Source organism: Moschus berezovskii, chromosome X (assembly GCF_049115385.1).
Source record: "Moschus berezovskii isolate FMDL1 chromosome X, NW_MosBer_1.0, whole genome shotgun sequence".
Classification (NCBI taxonomy): Eukaryota; Metazoa; Chordata; class Mammalia; order Artiodactyla; family Moschidae; genus Moschus; species Moschus berezovskii.
Window position 1 is genome coordinate 58,100,734 of NC_142488.1, and position 18,088 is coordinate 58,118,821.

At 36.0% G+C, this 18,088-nt stretch overlaps 1 non-coding gene across 1 annotated transcript; it reads right to left on the reverse strand.

Moving 5' to 3' along the window:
* Positions 1 to 10,429: 10,429 nt before the first annotated feature.
* LOC129535390 (U6 spliceosomal RNA) lies at positions 10,430 to 10,535 on the reverse strand. Its single transcript, XR_008681651.1, has one exon. It is a non-coding gene; the product is annotated as a U6 spliceosomal RNA (small nuclear RNA).
* Between the last annotated feature and the right edge of the window lie 7,553 nt (positions 10,536 to 18,088).

The window sequence follows — 18,088 nt, forward strand, 5'->3', positions numbered from 1 at the left end:
CCCCTCTTGTTATTTTCTGGTGGCATCTTTAGAGTTTTCTATGTATGTCATCTGCCAACAATGAGAGTTTTATTTCTTGTTTTCTAATCTGGTTTTCTTTATTTATTCATTTATTTCTTTTTCTTCTATGGTATGGCTGGGGAATCCAAAACTATATTGAATACTAGTAGCAAGAGTGGGCACCCTTGTCTTGTTCCTGATCTTAGGAGAAATGCTTTCATTATTTCACCATCGAGAATAATGTTTGTTGAGGGTCTGCCTATATGGCCTTTATTATGTTGAGGTAAGTTTTTCTAGGTTTTTATTATGTTAATACTAAATTTTTGTCAAAAGCTTTCTCTGAACCAATTGAAAAGATCATAAGGCGTATATATTTCAGTATGTCAATATGATATATCATATTGATTTATTTGTGTATATGGAAGAACCCTTGCATCACTGGGTTAAACCTCAGTTGATCATGGTGTATGATTCTTTAAATGTGTTTTTGGATAGTATTTGTTAGAATTTTGTTGAGGATTTTTGCATCTATATTAATCAGCAATACTATCTTTAATTTTCTCTTTTTTAGTGGTATCTTTTTCTGGTTTTGATATCAGAATGAAGGTGACATCGTAGAATGAGTTTGGAAATTTAACTTCCTCTGCAAATTTCTAAAGGAGTTTGAACAGCATATATGCAAGCTCTTGTCTAATCATTTGATAGATTTCACCTGTGAAGCCATCTTGCCCTGGGCTTTTGTTGAAAGATTTTGATCACAGTTTCAACCTCAGTGCTTGTGATTGGTCTGTTCATATTTTATATTTCTTCATGGTTCAGTCTTGGGAGTTGCTTGAATTTCTTGAGTAGTTCCTCATACTCATAGTAGTTACTTGACTAGTTGAGTAGTCACTCATAGTAGTCTCTTATAATCCTTTATATTTCTGCATTGTCCATTGTAATTTCTCCTTTTTTCATTTTTAATTTTATTGGTTTGTGTTCTTTATTTTCTTGATATGGCTGGCTAATGGTTTGTCAATTTTGTTTATCTTCTCAAAGAACCAGCTTATAGCTTTATTGGTCTCTGCTGTTTCCTTCATTTCTTTTCACTTATTTCTGCTCTATTCTTTATGATTTCTTTCTCTTTATTAACTTTGGGTTTGTGTGTGTGTGTGTGGTTGTTCTTTTTCTAGTTGCTGAAGTATAAACTTGTTTATTTGATGTTTTTCTTGTTTCTTGAGGTAAGCTTGTATTGCTATAAGCTTCCCTCTTAGCACTGTCTTTACTCCATCCTATAGGTTTGGAGTTGTTGTGCTATCATTGTCATTTGCTTTTAAGGTATTTTAAAAATTTCCTCTGTTAATTCTTCAGTGACCTCTTGGTTATTCAGAAGTGTATGGCTTAGCCTCCATCATATTTGTTATTTTTACATTTTTTCCTTTATAGTTGATATCTAATCTTATGGTTGTATGGTCAGAAAAAAATGCTTCATACAATTTTTATTTTTAAAAAATTTACCAAGGCTCAGTTTTTTACCCAGGATGTAATCTATCCTGGAGAATGTCCCATATGCTCTTAAGTAAAATTGAATTCTACATTTTTTGGATGAAATGTCATGTAGATATCAATTATATCCATTTGAACCAATGTGTCATTTAAGGCTTCTGCTTCTTTATTAATATTCTGTCCTGATGATCTGTATATTCGTGTGAGTATGGTGTTAAAGTTCCCCACTATTTTTGTGTTGCTATCAATTTCACCATTTATGGCTGTTATCATTTGCTTTATGAATTGAGGTGCCTCACAGTTCAGATGGTAAAGAATATGCCTGTAATGCACAAGAGACAGGTTTGATCCCTTGCTTGGGAAAATGCCTTGAATAAGGGCATAACTACCCATTCCAGTATTTTCGGGGCTTCTCTGGTGGGTCAGATGATAAAGAATCTGCCTGATTGCAATGCGGGAGACACAAGTTTTATCCCTAGGTTGGGAAGATACCCTGGAGAAAGGAATGGCTACCCACTCCAGTATTCTTGCCTGGAGAATTCAATGGACAGAGGAGCCTGGTGAGCTACAGTCCATGGGGTTATAAAGAGTTAGATATGACTGAGTGACTAACACTTTCAATTTCTTTCTATGTTGGGTACATATATATTTATAAATGTTATATATTATTCTTGGATTGATCCCATGATCATTATGCAGTGTCCTTCCTTGTCACTTGTAATGGTATCTATTTAAAATCCATTTTATATAAGTATTGCTACTCACTTTTTCTTTTTTTTTTAAATTTCCGTTTGCATGGAATATCTTTTTTCCTGTCCCTAACTTTCAGTCTGTATGATTCCTTAGGTCTGAAGTAGTTCTCTTGTAGACAACATATATAGGCATCTTGTTTTTGTGTTGATTCAACCAATCGGTGTCTTTTGGTTGGAACATTTAATTCATTTACATTTAGGGTAATTATTGATACGTATGATATTATTTCCATTTACTTTATTGTTTTGAGTTTATTTTGTAGGTGTTTTTTTTTCCTCTTGATTTTCCTGTCTAGAGAAGTTTGTTTAGTATTTATTGTAAAGCTGCTTTGGTGGTGCTGAATTCTATTAACTTTTGCTTATCTGGTTTTGGTTTCTTTGTTGAATCAGAAAGTGATCTTTGCTGGGTAGATTAATCATGGTTGTAGGTTTATTTCCTTTCATCACTTTAAGTATATCCTGTCATTTCCTTCTGGTATACAGAGTTTCTGTTGAAATATTTGTTGCCATGCCTATGGAGATCCCCTTGTATGTTATTTGTTGCTTTTCCCTTGCTGCTTTTAGTATTTATTCTTTGTGTTTAATTTTATTAGTTTGATAAATATGTGTCTTGGTGTGTTTCTCCTTTGGTTCATCCTGTATGAGACTCTCTGGAATTCCTGGTCTTGGGTGGCTAATTCCTTTCCCATTTTAAGCAAATTTTCAACTATAATCTCCTCAAATATTTTATCATAAACTTTCGTTTTCTCTTCCTCTTCTTGAACACCTATAATTTGAATGTTGTTGTGCTTAATGTTGTCCCAGAGGTCTCTGAGGCTATCCTAATTTTTTTTTCACTACTTTTTCTTTATTCTGCACTGTTTTCATTATTCCCACTATTCTAATTTCTGGCTCATTTTGTTGTTGTTGTTGTTCTTCTTCTTCTGTCTCAGCTATTCTGTGATTTTAATCCTCTACTGTGTTTTCAATCTCAATTATTATATTGTTCATTGTTAATTTTCTATTATTTATTTCTAAGCATTTCTTGTAACTTGATTTGTACTTCCATTCTATTTTCATTTTATTTCCAAGGTTTTGATCATCTTTACTGTCATTACTCTGAATTATTTTTCAGATAGACTGTTTATTTCCTCTTCATCTGTTTGGCTTTGTGAATTTTTACCATGTTCCTTCATCTGTTGGATCTTTCTCTGTTTTTTCATTTTCTTTAATTTACTGTTTTGGGATCTTTCTGCAAGCTTCAAGGACATAGTTACTATTATTTGTAATCTTCCCCTAATTGGTGAGGTTAGACCAGAGCCTTGAGAAAGTTTCCTGTTTTTAAGGTACTGGTCCCTGTATTCTGATGGGTGGAACTGGATCTTTTTTCTCTGAATGACAGTGTCACATCCAGTGGTGTGTTTTGCAGATGTCTATGGGTTTTGTTTAGCTCTGGACAGATTATCTGCCAATGGACAGCATTGTGCTCATGTTTTGTCAATTGTTTGGTGTTAGGTGTATGGCACTGGAACTTCCCGGACTTGGGGTTGAGGAGGGGGCCTGGTCTTAGGGTTGAGGAAAGCTCTTGTCTATTAATATTCCATCTGGTCTATAGCTTTCTGGTTTTCCAACGTCATAGACTAGTTCTCCTACCTTACGTGTTCAGGCCCAAGCCCTTACTGTTGCATCAAGTCTCCACAAACCACACGGTAGAGGAAGGGAGATATAGAGAAAAAAGAGAGGAAAAATAGAGTAAAGAAAAAGAGAAAGGAAAAATGAAAAGAAAAAGGGGAAAATTATCTAGCAAACACACAAACAAAAAATTTGGACAGACAAAACCCCAAGACAAATGGCGAAAGCCACACAAAAAAGACAAGAACACTCTCAAAAAGAAAAGAACAGAAGAAAAAAAGCAAAAAGGAATAAAACCAGGAAAGAGAAATTGAGTGACTGAGCGCAAGAACCATAAAAGTAGAGAGCAATCAAATGAATGCATGCATGCATGCATGCTAAGTCACTTCAGTCGATTCAGACTCTTTGTGACCCTATGGACTGTAGTCCACAAGGCTCCATTATCCATGGGATTCTCCAGGCAAGAATACTGGAGTCGGTTGCCATGCCCTCCTCCAGGGGATCTTCCTGATCCAGAGATCAAATCCGCATCTCTTATGTTTCCTACATTGGCAAAGTTGGTTCTTTACCACTAGTGCCACTAGTGGAAGCCCAATCAAACCAATAAACAAGCCCATCATGCTGGAGAGGGTGTGGAGAAAAGGGAACCCTCTTACACTGTTTGTGGGAATACAGCCACTATGCAGAACAGTGTGGAGATTCCTTTAAAAATTGGAAACAGAACTGCTGTATGAGCCACCAATCCCTCTGTTGGGCATACACACCAAAGAACTCAGAATTGAAAGAGACACATGTACTCCAATGCTCATTACAGCACTGTTTACAATAGCTAGGACACGGAAGCAGCTTAGATGTCCATCGACAGATGAATGGATAAAAAAGTTGTGGTACATATACACAGTGCAATATTACTTATAAAAAATACATTTGAGTCAGTTCTAATGAGGTGGATGAAACTGGAGCCTATCATACAGTTAAGTCAGAAGGATAAACACCAATACAGTATATTAACACATATATATGGAATTTAGAAAGATGGTAATGACTATGCTATATCAGTTCAGTTCTGTTTGGCCACTCAATCATGTTGGACTTTGTACAACCCCATGGACAGTAGCACTCCAGGCTTCCTTATCCAACACCAACTCCCAAAGCTTTCTCAAACTCATGTCCATCAAGTTGGTGATGACATACAACCCTCTCATCCTCTGTCGTCCCCGTCTTCTCCCTTCAATCTTTCACAGCATAAGGGCCTTTTCCAATGAGTAAGTTCTTGGTATCAGGTGGCCAAAGTATTGCAGCTTCAGCATCAATCCTTCAAATGAATATTCAGGACTGATTTTCTTTAGGATGGACTGGTTGGATCTCCTTGCAGTCCAAGGCACGCTCAAGAGTCTTCTCCAACACCACAGTTCAAAAGCATCAATTCTTTGGTGCTCAGCTTTCTTTATAGTTCAACTTTCACATCGATACATATCTATTTTATATCTTTCTGATCTTTATTATATCCCTCATTTTATTGACATTGGTTTTTGTTCTTTTTTTCTGATTATTTTATGTGGTATGTTAGGTTGAATTGGGGGGATTTTTTCTGTTTCTGGAGGTATGCTGTGATCACTATAAACCTGCCTCTTGAAACTGCTTTTGCTGCATCCCATAGATTTTTTAAAGTTGTGTTTCCATTTGTCTGAAAGTGTATTTTGATATCCTTGATTTCTTCAGTATTCCATTGGTCATTCAGTGACATGTTATTTAGCCCCACCTGTTTGTGTTTTTTACCCCTTTTTTTTTTCTTAATTTTTTTTCCTAATGTCATACAATGGTAGATGAAAAAGATCTTTGATGCTCTTTCATGTTATTAAATTTATTGAGACTTGTTTTCTTGACTAGCACGTGTCTGCCATGGGGAATGTTCCATGTGTGATTATAAAGAATGTATATTTTGATGCTTCTGAGTAGAGTGTTCTCTTTATATGTATATTTACTTCATTTATTCTTTTGTGTCACTTAAGGCTAATATTTCCTTGTTAACTATCTGGTCATCTGTCCATTGGTGTAAATTGATTGATAAAGTCCCCTACTATTACTGTGTTACTGTAAATTTCTCCCTTTATTTTTATTAACATATGATGTATGTATTTAGATGCTACTATGTTGGGTGCATATAAATTTACTATTTTATATGTTATTTTTGATTGATTCTGTTATCATTATGCAATGTCCTTGTTTGTCTCTTAATTACATTTGTATGTAATATACTTTTTTATTCTCTTGTTTCCAATCTCTGTATGTCCTTTTATATGTAGTAAGGCTCTTGTCTGCAGCCTTTATTTGTCTCATTTCTATATCCATTCACCATTCAATATTTTTTGATTGGATTATTTAGTTCATTCATATTCCATTTTGTTAATTGTGACATCCACTTTTTGCAGATTTGTTTTGCTCCTTTCTTCTTCTTTTGCATTCTTTCCTTGTGATTTGGTGACTATGTTTAGTGTGGTCTGGAATCATTTCCATTTACATGTGTGTGTATCTTTTACATAGTTTTGATTTGTGGTTATCATGTAGTTTTTATACAGCAGTCTCCATATATGGATTATAAGTCAAAGTGCCAAAGTATTTGTGTCTTCAACTGTGGTGCTGGAGAAGACTCCTGAGAGTCCTCTGGACAGCAAGATCAAACCAGTCAATCTTAAAGGAAATCAACCCTGAATACTCATTGGAAGGACTGATACTGAAGCTCCAGTATTTTGGTCACCAGATGCAAACTGCCAACTCATTGGAAAATTCCCTGATGCTGGGAAAGATTGAGGGAAGAAGGAGAAGAGGGCATCAGAGGATGAGATGGCTGGATGACATCACAGATACAATGGACATAAACATGAGCAAACTTTGGGAGATGGTGAGGGACAGGGAGATCTGGCATACTGCACTCCATGGGGTCGCAAAGAGTTGGACATGACTGGAGGACTGAACAACAACAAAGTTCAAACATGTTCTAAAATCTATCTCTTATTATTATTATTCTTACCTCTCATCCGTGTTTACTGCTTCTGTCATTTCTTCTGTCAATATATCTTTCTATGATGAGTATCCCTTTACATGTTATGGATATAGATGATTTTACTACTTTTGACATCAACCTTCTTATTAACTATATAAATGTTTGACCTACTACCTTTACTGTATTTTCTTTTACACTTGAAAGTTTCTCTTACATCATTTTCACAAGTCTAGTTTTTTTCCCCTCCTGCTTGGAGAAGTCACTCAAGATTTCTTGTAAAGCTGACTTAAGGGAGCTGAATTCTTTCAGCTTTTGCCTATTGTTTGCCTGTAAAACTCTTTATCTCCACTTCAAATATGAATGACAGCCTTACTGAGTAGAATATTATTGATTGTAGGTTTTTTTTTCATAAATTGAATATATCATGCCATTTCCTTCTGGCCTACAAAGTTTCTGTTGAAAACTCAGATGCTAGTCTTAATTTCCCTTGCATACAAAAATTTTTTGCCCTTTCTGCTTTAATTTTTTTCTTTAAGAAAACAAAAAGTAGTTGATTTACAATATCATATTTGTTTCATGTGTTGAACAATAGCTATTCAATATTTCTATAGATTACAATCCATCTAAAATTGTTATAAAAATGACTACATTTCCATATGCTATACAATATATACTTGTTGCTTAATTATTTTATAAAAAATAGTTTGTGTCTCTTTTTTCATTCTTTAAAATTTTATATTGGGGTATAATTGTTTGCAGTGTTGTGTTAGTTTCAGGTGTACAGCAAGTGAATCTGTTATACAAACACATATACACTCTTTTATAAATTCTTTTACCCTACCAACCATTACAGAGTACTGAATAGAGTTTGCTATGCTATATAGGAGGAATATATTCATTATCTATTTTATGTATAGTAGTATGTTTGTGGCAATCCTAGTCTTCAAAATTTATCCCTCCCCTTCCCCTATGCCCTGGTAACCATAAATTAATTTTCTACATCAGTAAGTCTATTTTGTTTTTGTAGATAAGTTTATTTGAAGCTTTTTTTAGATCCCACATATAAGTGGTATCATATTAAATCTGTCTTCCTTTGACTTACTTCACTCAGTATGAGAATCTCCAAGTCCATCCATGTTACTGCAAATGGTATTATTTGTTCTTTTTATAGACGAGTAATATTTTATTGTATATATGTGCCACATTTTCTTTATTCACTCCTTTTTTGCAGATTCTTTTTTTTAAAATTTATTTATTTTAATTGGAGGCTAATTACTTTACATTATTGTATTCGTCTTGCCATACATTGACATGAATCTGCCCCCGGTGTACTTGTGTTCCCCGTCTTGAACACCCCGCCCACCTCCCTCACCATCCCATCCCTCTGGTTCATCCCAGTACACCAGCCTCGAGCATCCTGTATCATGCATTGAACTTGGACTTGTAATTCGTTTCACATATGATAATGTACATGTTTCAATGCCATTTTCCCAAATCATCCCACCCTCGCCCTCTCCCACAGAGTCCAAAAGACTGTTCTATACATCTGTGTCTCTTTTGCTGTTTCGTATACAGAGTTATCATTATCATCTTTCTAAATTCCCATATATGCATTAGTATACTGTATTGGTGTTCTTCTTTCTGGCTTACTTCACTCTGTATAATAGGCTCCAGTTTCATCCACCTCATTAGAACTGATTCAAATGTATTCTTTATAATTGCTGAGTAATGCTCCATGGTGTAAATGTACCACAGCTTTCCTATCCATTCATCTGCAGATGGACATCTAGGTTGCTTCCATGTCCTGGCTATTATAAACAGTGCTGCGATGAACATTGGAGTACACGTGTCTCTTTCAATTCTGGTTTCCTCGGTGTGTATGCCCAGGAGTGCGGTTGCTGGGTCATATGGCAGTTCTATTTCCACTTTTTTAAAGAATCTCCATACTGTTTTCCATAGTGGTTGTAATAGTTTGCATTCCCACCAACAGTGTAAAAGGGTTCCCTTCTCCCCACACCCTCTCCAGCATTTATTGCTTGTAGCCTTTTGGATAGCAGCCATTCTGACTGGCGTGAAATGGTACCTCATTGTGGTTTTGCTTTGCATTTCTCTGATTATGAGTGATGTTGAGCATATTTTCATATGTTTGTTAGCCATCTGTATGTCTTCTTTGGAGAAATGTCTGTATAGTTCTTTGGCCCATTTTTTGATTGGGTCATTTATTTTTCTGGAATTGAGCTGCAGGTGTTGCTTGTATATTTTTGAGATTAATCCTTTGTCAGTTGCTTCACTTGCTATTATTTTCTCCCATTCTGAAATCTGTCTTTTCACCTTGCTTATAGTTTCCTTTGCTGTGCAGAAGCTTTTAATTTTAGTTAGGTCCCATTTGTTTATTTTTGCTTTTATTTCCAATATTCTGGGAGGTGGGTCATGGAGGATCCTGCTGTGATTTATGTCGGAAAGTGTTTTGCCTATGTGCTCCTCTAAGAGTTTTATAGTTTTTGGTCTTACATTTAGATCTTTAATCCATTTTGAGTTTCTTTTTGTGTATGGTGTTAGGGAGTGTTCTAGTTTCATTCTTTTACAAGTGATTTACCAGTTTTCCCAGCACCATTTGTTAAAGAGATTGTCTTTTCTCCATTGAATATTCTTGCCTACCTTGTCAAAGATAAGATGTCCATAGGGGCATGGATTTATCTCTGGGCTTTCTATTTTGTTCCATTTATCTGTATTTCTGTCTTTATGCCAGTACCATACTGTCTTGATGACTGTGGCTTTGTAGTAGAGCCTGAAGTCCAGCAGGTTGAATCCTCCAGTTCCATTCTTCTTTCTCAAGATTGCTTTGGCTATTCGAGGCTTTTTGTATATCCATACAAATTGTGAAATTATTTGTTCTAATTCTGTGAAAAACACCGTTGGTAGCTTGATAGGGATTACATTGAACCTATAAATTACTTTGGGTAATATATTCATTTTCACAATATTTATTCTTCCAATCCACGAACACGGTATATTTCTCCATCTATTAGTGTCCTCTCTGATTTCTTTCACCAGTGTTTTATGGTTTTCTATTTGTAGGTCCTTTGTTTCTTTAGGTAGATATATTCCTAAGTATTTTATTCTTTTCATTGCAAAGGTGAATGGAATTGTTTCCTTAATTTCTTTTTCTAATTTCTCATTATTAGTGTTTAGGAATGCAAGGAATTTGTGTGTGTTGATTTTATATCCTGAAACTTTACTATATTCATTGATTAGCTCTAGTAATTTTCTGGTAGAGTCTTTAGGGCTTTCTGTGTAGAGGATCATGTCATCTGCAAACAGTGAGAGTTTTACTTCTTTTCCAATTTGGATTCCTTTTATGTCTTTATCTTCTCTGATTGCTATGGCCAAAACTTCCAAAACTATGTTGCATAGTAGTGGTGAGAGTGAGCACCCTTGTCTTGTTCCTGATTTTAGGGGAAACGCTTTCAGTTTTTCACCATTGAGGATAATGTTTGCCTTGGGATTGTCATATATAGCTTTTAATATGTTGAGGAATTTTCCTTCTATTCCCTCCTTCTGGAGGGTTTTGATCATAAAAAATATGGAACGCTTCATGAATTTGTGTGTTATTCTTGCACAGGGGCCATGCTAATTTCTCTGTATCATTCCAATTTTAATATATGTGCTGCCGAAGTGAGCACTATTCACTCCTTTGTTGATGGACACATTTAGTTTGCTTCCATGTCCTGGCTATTGTAAATAGTGATGCAATAGACACTGGGGAGCATGTGTCTTTTTGTATTATGGTTTTCTCCCGGTATATGCCCAGGAGTGGGAATGCTGGAACATATGGTAGCTCTATTTTCAGTTTTTAAGGAACCTCCATACTGTTCTCCATAGTAAAAGCAACAGTTTTCATTCCCACCAACAGTGTAAGAGGGTTCCCTTTCCTCTACACCTCTTCAATATTCATTCTTTGTAGATTTTTTGTTCATGGCCATTCTGACTGATATAAGGTAATATCTCATTGTAGTTTGGATTTGCAGTTCTCTGATAATTAGTGATGTTGAGTATTTTTCTGTGTGCTTTAAATCCTTCCATATGTTTTCTTTAGAAATGTCTATTTAGATCTTCTATTTTTTTGTGGTTTTTATTCTTTTTTTAATATAGAGCTGCATGAGCTATTTGTATGTTTGGAGATTAATCCCTGGTGGTTGCTTGTTTTGCTACTTTTTCCCGTTCTGAAGGTTTTCTTTTTCATTCTCTTTATGGTTTCCTTTGTTGTGCAAAAGCATTTAAAATTAACTAGGTCCCATTTGATTGTTTTTCTTTTTATTTTCATTATTCTAAGAGGTGGATTGAAAAAGATCTTGCTGTCATATGACAGTAAGATGTCACTTATATGACAGCAAGTGACACTTATGTCCTTGAGTGTTCTCTGTATGTTTTCCTCTAAGAGTTGCATAGTACCTAGGTTTATATTAGGTGTTTAAACCATTTTGAGTATATTTTTGCATATGATATTAGGGCATGTTCTATTATTTTTTCCTTTTACAGATAGCTCTCCAGATTTCCCAGAACCATATTGAAAAGACTGTCTTTTCTCTATTGTATATTCTTCCTTCCTTTGTCATAAAATAGGTGACCATAGGTGCATGGGTTTGATTCTGGGCTTTCTTTCCTGTTCCATTGATCTGTATTTCTGTTTTTTTGCCAGTACCATACTAACTTAATTACTGTAGATTTTTAGTATAGTCTGAAATCAGGGAGTCTAATCCCTTCAGCTCTGTTTCTCTTCCTCAGGAGTCCTACGGCTGTTCGTGGTCTTTTGTGTTTCCAAACAAATTCTTAAAATTTTCATTCTAATTCTGTGAAAAATTATAGTTTCATAGGGATTGCATTGAATTTGTGGATTGCTTTGAGTAGTAGTCATTTTCACAATATTGATTCTTACAATCAAAGAACATGGCATATCTCTCTATCTATGTCATCTTTGCTTTCTTTCATCAGTATCTTACAGTTTTTAAGTACAAGTCTTTTGCCTCCTTGTGCATGTGTGCTTAGTTGGTCAGTCATATCCAGCTCTTTGCAACCCCATGGACTATAGTCTGCCAGGCTCCTCTGTCCATGGGGATTCTCCAGGCAAGAATACTGGAGTGGGCTGCCATGCCTCCTCCAGGGGATCTTCCCAACCCAGGGATAGAACCCAGGTCCCCCACATTGCAGGCATATTCTTTACCATCTGAGCCACCAAGGAAGCCCTTTTTGCCTCCTTAGTTAAGTTTATTACTAGGTATTTTATTCTTTTTAATGTAATAGTGAGTAGTATTTTTTCCTTAAACTCCCTTTCTGATCTTTAATGGCTAGTGTGTCAGCCATTTCTTTGTTTTAATTTTGTATCCTGAAACTTTCCCAAATTCATTGATGAGCCCTAATTGTTTGAGAGCACCGGTATGAATTTCCATGTAGAGTGTCATGTCATCCACAGACAGTGACAATTTTACTTATTTCCCTCTTTGAATTTCTTTATAAATTTTTTTTTCTCTTCTCTTATACCGGTGGCAAGACTTCCAAAACTATATTGAATAGTCATGGTGAAAGTGGATATCCTTGTTCTTGATCTTAGAGGAAATGGTTTCTGCATTTCACCAATAAGTATGATGTTAGCTATTGGTTTGTTGCATATGGTCTTTATTATATTGAAGTCGGTTTCCACTTGGCTTTCCTAGTAGCTCAGCTGCTAAAGAATCAGCCTTCAATTCAGGAGACCCTGGTTCAATTCTTGGATCAGGAATACCGCCTGGAGAAAGGGATAGGCTACCCACTCCAGTATTCTTGGGCTTCCCTGATGGCTCAGATGGTAAAGAATCCACCTGCAATGCAGGAGACCTGGCTTCGATCCCTGGGTTAGGAAGATCCCCTGGAGCAGGTTATGGCTACCCACTCCAGTATTCTTGCCTGGAGAATCCCTATGGACAGAGGAGCCTGGCAGGCTACACTCCATAGGGTCACAGAGTCAGACATGACTGAGTGACTAAGCACAGCACAGCACAGCACAGTTTTCCTCTAAGACCACATTCTAGAGAGTTTTTATAATAAGTGGATTTTGAATGTTGTCAAAAGCTTTCTAGGCATCTATTGAAATGACCACATGGTTTTTATTCAATTTGTTAATGTGGTTTATCACATTGATTGATTAATGTATACTGAAGATTAATTGGATATTTGGGATTAATCCTAATTATTTATATTATACAATTCAGTATTTTGTTGCATTTGGTTGGCTAGTACTTTTTTGAGGATTTTTGTGTCAATGTTCATCAGTGATACTGGCCTATACTTTTTTCTGATATATTTTTTCTGTTTTTGTCATTAGTGCCATGGTATTCTTGGGAATATTCCTTCCCTTTCAATTTTCTGGAAGAGTCAGAAGGGTAGGTATTAAGCATTCTGTAAATGTTAGATGGAATTTGCCTGTCAATCCATCTGATGGTCCTGCACTTTTATTTGATTGAAGACAACTCCAGTTTCAGTACTTGTGATTTGTCTGTTGGTATCTTTTATTTATTTGTTTCAGTTTTAGAAGGTTGTATCTTTCTAAGAGTTTACTTCTTCATGGTTGTCAAAATTATTGTTACATCATTGATTACAGTAATCTTTTTAAGATCCTTTGTAGTTTTGTAGTGTCCATTGCAACTTATTTTTCATTTGTTATTTTATTGATTTGAATCCTCTCCTTTTTTTTTTACAAGCCTATCTAAAGGTTTATTAATTTTATTTTCCCAAAGAACCAGCTTTTAGTTTCATTGATCTTTGCCATTGTTTTCTTTGTCTATATTTCATTTATTTCTGCTCTGATTTTATGATTTCTTCACTTTTACTACGTTTAAGTTTTGTTTCTTCTTTCTACAGTTGCTTTTGGTATACGGATAGATTTTTTTTTTTTTTTTCTTGTTTCTTGAGGTAAGATTGTATTGGTATAAACTCCCCTCTTAGGACTGGTTTTCCTACTTCCCATACGTTTTGAATCATCGTGTTTTGTCATTTGTCTCTAGGTATTTTTAATTTCTTCTCTTATTTCTTCAGTGATCCATTGATTATTTAGTAATACGTAATTTAGTCTCCATAGTTTGTGGTTTTTACATTTTCCCCTGTGATTCTTTCCTGCTGCTGCTGCTCAGTCACTTCAGTCGTGTCCAACTCTGTGTGACCCCATAGATGGAAGCCCACCAGGCTCCCCAGTCCCTGGGATTCTCCAGGCAAGAACACGGGAGTGGGTTGCCATTTCCTTCTCCAATGTGTGAAAGTGGAAAGTGAAAGTGAAGTCGCTTGGTCGTGTCCGACCCTTAGCGACCCCATGGACTGCAGCCTACCAGGCTCCTCCATCCATGGGATTTTCTAGGCAAGAGTACTGGAGTGGCTTGCCATTGCCTTCTCCGGTGATTGTTTCCTAGTCTTATATCATTATGGTCATAAAAGATGCGTGTCATGATCTCATGTTTCTTAAATTTGTGACCCAAAATTTGATCTCTCATGGATAATGTTTCATCTGCACTTGTCAGGATAGTGTATTCTTCTGCTTTTGGATGGAATGTCTTAAAAATATCAATTAAGCCTATGTATCACTTAAGGCTTGTGTTTCCTTATTAATTTTCTGCCTTTATAATCTATCCACTCTTGTAAATGGGATGCTGAAATCCACCACAATTATTTTGTTACTGTCAACTTCCCCTTTTATGGCTGTTAGCATTTGATCATATTTTGGGTGTATATATATATATATATATATTATATATATATGTATAATTATTCTGTCTTCTTGGATAAGTTACTTGATCATTATGTAGTCTCTTTTAATTTCTTTTGCTATAGTCTTTAATTTAGTCATTTTGTCTGATATGAGTATTGCTCTTCCAGCTTTCTTTTGATTTCCATTTGAATGGAATATATTTTTCCATTCCCTCACTTTCAGGTTATATGTGTTCATGCTAAGTCACTTCAGTCGTGTCCGACTCTGTGTGACCCCATAGATGGAAGCCCACCAGGCTCCCCCGTCCCTGGGATTCTCCAGGCAAGAACACTGGAGTGGGTTGCCATTTCCTTCTCCAATGTGTGAAAGTGAAAACTGAAAGTGAAGTCGCTCAGTCGTGTCCGACCCTTAGCGACCCCACGACTGCAGCCTACCAGGCTCCTCCATCCATGGGATTATCTAGGCAACAGTACTGGAGTGGCTTGCCATTGCCTTCTCCGATATGTGTTCATAAGTCTCAAATTAATTTCTTGTATTTAGCATATATATGGGTCTTGCTTTCCATTCCATTCAGTTTCTGGTTTTTTGTTGGAGAACTTTATTTACATTGATGATAATTATTAATATGTGTATTTTTATTGTTATTTTCTCAATTGTTTTGCTTTTGTTTTTGTAGTTTTTTTCCCCTTATCTTCTGTTTCCTGCCTAAAGAAGTTCTTGTAGCATTTGTTGTAAACCTGGTTTGGTGCTGCTGACTCTGTTAGCTTTTGATTGTCTGTAAAACTTTCCATTTCTCTATCAAATCTGAATTAGAGAATTGCAGTGTATCATATTCTTGATTGTTGTTTTTTTCTTTTCATCAGTTTAAATATGTCATGCCACTCTCTTGGGGCTTGCAGAGTTTCTACCAAAAAATCAATTTATAACCTCATGGGGATTCCATTGTATATTATTTGTAGGTTTTCCATTGCTGCTTTTAAGATTTTTTTCATTGTACTTAATTTTTATTAGTCTTTCTTCTTCTTTTTTTAATGTCTTGGTATGTTTCCTTGGGTTTATTCTGTATGAGACTCTGCATTTTCTGGACCTTAGTGGCTATTTCCTTTCCCAATTGGGGAAGTCTTTGACTATAATCTTTTAAAATGCTTTCTCATACCTTTTCTCTTTTTATTTTGTCCTTAGAGGAAACATGTAATTTCACTATTTGTGTATGCAGTGCTGTCCAAGAGCTCTCTAAAGCTCTCCTCATTTCTTTCTTTCTTTTTTTTTACTTATTATGTTCTGTGGCAGTGATTTCCACCATTCTATCTTCCAGCTCACTCCAGAGACATTCTTCTGTGTCAGTTATCCTGCTATTGATTCCTTCTAATGTGTTTTTCATCTTATTTATTGTATTGTTTATCACTGTTTATTCTTAGTTCTTTTAGGACCTTGTCAAACATTTCTTGTATCTTCTTTATTCATGTCTCCATTTTATTTCTGAGACATTGGATCATCTTTAGTATCATTACCCTGAATTTTCATTTAGTTGGTATTTTAGGTTTTTAACTTTCTCCTTCATCTGCAACATATTTTTATGTTGTCTCATTTTATCTAACTGATTTTTTTATGGTCTCCTTTCTGCCAACTATGGAGTCATGGTTCTTCTTGCTTAAGATGTCTGCCACCTTGTGGGTAAGGTTTGCCTAGGAGATTTTTGGTGTGAGGTATTGATGCCCATGCTCTGCTAGTTGTATCTTTATCTTTCCCTCTGTTTTGCAAAGCCATGTCAAGGGATGTGTTTTGGTGTGCCTCTTAGCTTTGTATAACTTTAAACAGCCTGTCAGATGATGGGTGAGGCTGTGTTCCTGTCTTGCTTGCTGCTTGGCCTGAGGCATCCTTCATTGGAACTATAGACTTTTTACTGAAATTGGATATTTGTATTGAGATTGGGACCTCGGGGAGAACTCATGGTTATTAATAATTCCTGTGCCAGTTATTCTCTGGTGATCCAGTGGCTAGGATTCAGTGCTCCCACCACAAGGCTCAGGTTCATTCCCCAGGTAGGGAACCAACACTCTACAAGCTGTGCATCACAGCCAACAAGATAAAAAAGAGCAATAGTAAATAAAAAAAATGACTACATAAAATACAAAACAGAAAAAATACTTGAAGAATCAAAAAAGAATAAAACAGCCAAACAAGGAAGAAAAACAAAAGCCCAAAAACAAATAATACAGGTAAAATTGACAAAAGTAAATAAAAAACCAAAAGCATATAAAACAAAAAAATATGAATAAACACAAAATGCAGATGAAACAAGAGGAAAAACAAACAAACAAAAAAAAAAGCGATCAGCTTTCTTCACAGTCCAACTCTCACATCCATACATGACCACGGGAAAAACCATAGCCTTGACTAGATGGACCTTGGTTGGCAAAGTAATATCTCTGCTTTTTAATATGCTATCTAGGTTGGTCATAACTTTCCTTCCAGGGAGTAAGCGTCTTTTAATTTCATGGCTGCAATCAGCATCCACAGTGATTTTTGAGCCCAAAAAAATAAAGTCTGACACTGTTTCCACAGTTTCCCCATCTATTTCCCATGAAGTGATGGGACCAGATGCCATGATCTTAGCTCTCTGAATGTTGAGCTTCAAGCCAACATTTTCAGTCTCCTCTTTCACTTTCATCAAGAGGCTTTTGAGTTCCTCTTCACTTTCTGCCATAAGGATGGTGTCATCTGCATATATGAGGTTATTGCTATTTCTCCCAGCAATCTTGATTCCAGCTTGTGCTTCTTCCAGCCCAGCGTTCCTCATGATGTACTCTGCATAGAAGTTAAATATGCAGGGTGACAATATACAACCTTGACGTACTCCTTTTCCTATTTGGAACCAGTCTGTTGTTCCATGTCCAGTTCTGACTGTTGCTTCCTGACCTGCATACAGGTTTCTCAAGAGGCAGGTCAGGTGGTCTGGTATCCCCATCTCTTTCAGAATGTTCCACAGTTTGTTGTTTTCCACACAGTCAAAGGCTTTGGCATAGTCAATGAAGCAGAAATAGATGTTTTTCTGGAACTCTCTTGCTAATAGCCCCTAAATCCCCTGATGATGTGTCCTCCCGTGTGTGGAAGACTCTCCCCTCCTTCAGCTCTCACCCCAGGAGTGCACGTCCCATGCTGTTTTTCTTTCTTTTTCTTCTTTTTCTCTTCTTTGTGCTAACTTGTTATGCAAAGGTCTTTTCTTGTTCTTTTAAATGTCCCAAATCCTTTGCTAGTGTTCAGCAGGTGCTCCGTGAGAATTGTTCCACTTTTAGATGTATTCTTGATGTATTTGTGGGGAGACGTGAACCCCATATCCTCCCATTCCACTGTCTTGACCACTCTACGTAGTTTGTATCTTTTAATCATATTCCCTGTCTTTCCCCTCCTGCTTTCCCTTTCCATGATAACAACTAGTAATTTTTGTATTCCTATTACTGTTTCTGTTTTGTTATACACATTCATTTGATTTAGTTTTTAGAC